Genomic DNA, 1,926 nt, shown 5'->3' on the forward strand with positions numbered 1-1,926 from the left:
AATATGTGCCCTCGCTTTGAAATAAGTAAGCAAGGTTAGTTTGTATTTCATCCAACAATCTGTGCTACAAATTATGGCTACAGTATATGCAATTTCATCCACTTTTTGAGATTGCCTTTCGCTTACGGCCACACCGGCCTGAGTACGCCTGATCTCGTCCGATCTCGGAAGCTAAGCAGGGTCGTGCCTGGTTAGTACTTGGATGGGAGACCGCCTGGGAATACCAGGTGCTGTAAGCTTTTTGTCACTGCCTTGTGGAATTTCAACTCTTTGTCCGTTTTTTCCCACAAGGCTGAAATATGTGCCCTCGCTTTGAAATAAGTAAGCAAGGTTAGTTTGTATTTCATCCAACAATCTGTGCTACAAATTATGGCTACAGTATATGCAATTTCATCCACTTTTTGAGATTGTCTTTTGCTTACGGCCACACCGGCCTGAGTACGCCTGATCTCGTCCGATCTCGGAAGCTAAGCAGGGTCGGGCCTGGTTAGTACTTGGATGGGAGACCGCCTGGGAATACCAGGTGCTGTAAGCTTTTTGTCACTGCCTTGTGGAATTTCAACTCTTTGTCCGTTTTTTCCCACAAGGCTGAAATATGTGCCCTCGCTTTGAAATAAGTAAGCAAGGTTAGTTTGTATTTCATCCAACAATCTGTGCTACAAATTATGGCTACAGTATATGCAATTTCATCCACTTTTTGAGATTGCCTTTCGCTTACGGCCACACCGGCCTGAGTACGCCTGATCTCGTCCGATCTCGGAAGCTAAGCAGGGTCGGGCCTGGTTAGTACTTGGATGGGAGACCGCCTGGGAATACCAGGTGCTGTAAGCTTTTTGTCACTGCCTTGTGGAATTTCAACTCTTTGTCCGTTTTTTCCCACAAGGCTGAAATATGTGCCCTCGCTTTGAAATAAGTAAGCAAGGTTAGTTTGTATTTCATCCAACAATCTGTGCTACAAATTATGGCTACAGTATATGCAATTTCATCCACTTTTTGAGATTGCCTTTCGCTTACGGCCACACCGGCCTGAGTACGCCTGATCTCGTCCGATCTCGGAAGCTAATCAGGGTCGGGCCTGGTTAGTACTTGGATGGGAGACCGCCTGGGAATACCAGGTGCTGTAAGCTTTTTGTCACTGCCTTGTGGAATTTCAACTCTTTGTCCGTTTTTTCCCACAAGGCTGAAATATGTGCCCTCGCTTTGAAATAAGTAAGCAAGGTTAGTTTGTATTTCATCCAACAATCTGTGCTACAAATTATGGCTACAGTATATGCAATTTCATCCACTTTTTGAGATTGCCTTTTGTTTACGGCCACACCGGCCTGAGTACGCCTGATCTCGTCCGATCTCGGAAGCTAAGCAGGGTCGGGCCTGGTTAGTACTTGGATGGGAGACCGCCTGGGAATACCAGGTGCTGTAAGCTTTTTGTCACTGCCTTGTGGAATTTCAACTCTTTGTCCGTTTTTTCACACAAGGCTGAAATATGTGCCCTCGCTTTGAAATAAGTAAGCAAGGTTAGTTTGTATTTCATCCAACAATCTGTGCTACAAATTATGGCTACAGTATATGCAATTTCATCCACCTTTTGAGATTGCCTTTCGCTTACGGCCACACCGGCCTGAGTACGCCTGATCTCGTCCGATCTTGGAAGCTAAGCAGGGTCGGGCCTGGTTAGTACTTGGATGGGAGACCGCCTGGGAATACCAGGTGCTGTAAGCTTTTTGTCACTGCCTTGTGGAATTTCAACTCTTTGTCCGTTTTTTCCCACAAGGCTGAAATATGTGCCCTCGCTTTGAAATAAGTAAGCAAGGTTAGTTTGTATTTCATCCAACAATCTGTGCTACAAATTATGGCTACAGTATATGCAATTTCATCCACTTTTTGAGATTGCCTTTCGCTTACGGCCACACCGGCCTGAGTACGCCT

The 1,926-nt window shown here is 45.5% G+C and overlaps 6 non-coding genes across 6 annotated transcripts; all 6 read left to right on the top strand.

Annotated features, from left to right (window-relative positions):
* The first annotated feature begins 120 nt into the window (after positions 1-120).
* On the top strand, positions 121-239 carry LOC118963931. Its single transcript, XR_005050996.1, has one exon. It is a non-coding gene; the product is annotated as a 5S ribosomal RNA (ribosomal RNA).
* Positions 240-416: 177 nt separating this feature from the next.
* On the top strand, positions 417-535 carry LOC118963906. The gene has a single exon (XR_005050971.1). It is a non-coding gene; the product is annotated as a 5S ribosomal RNA (ribosomal RNA).
* A 177-nt stretch (positions 536-712) lies between these two features.
* LOC118963907 lies at positions 713-831 on the top strand. The gene has a single exon (XR_005050972.1). It is a non-coding gene; the product is annotated as a 5S ribosomal RNA (ribosomal RNA).
* A 177-nt stretch (positions 832-1,008) lies between these two features.
* Positions 1,009-1,127, top strand: LOC118963923. The gene has a single exon (XR_005050988.1). It is a non-coding gene; the product is annotated as a 5S ribosomal RNA (ribosomal RNA).
* A 177-nt stretch (positions 1,128-1,304) lies between these two features.
* On the top strand, positions 1,305-1,423 carry LOC118963913. Its single transcript, XR_005050978.1, has one exon. It is a non-coding gene; the product is annotated as a 5S ribosomal RNA (ribosomal RNA).
* Positions 1,424-1,600: 177 nt separating this feature from the next.
* Positions 1,601-1,719, top strand: LOC118963924. The gene has a single exon (XR_005050989.1). It is a non-coding gene; the product is annotated as a 5S ribosomal RNA (ribosomal RNA).
* The last annotated feature ends 207 nt before the right edge of the window (positions 1,720-1,926 follow it).

This window comes from Oncorhynchus mykiss, unplaced genomic scaffold, assembly GCF_013265735.2.
Source record: "Oncorhynchus mykiss isolate Arlee unplaced genomic scaffold, USDA_OmykA_1.1 un_scaffold_869, whole genome shotgun sequence".
Taxonomy (NCBI): domain Eukaryota; kingdom Metazoa; phylum Chordata; class Actinopteri; order Salmoniformes; family Salmonidae; genus Oncorhynchus; species Oncorhynchus mykiss.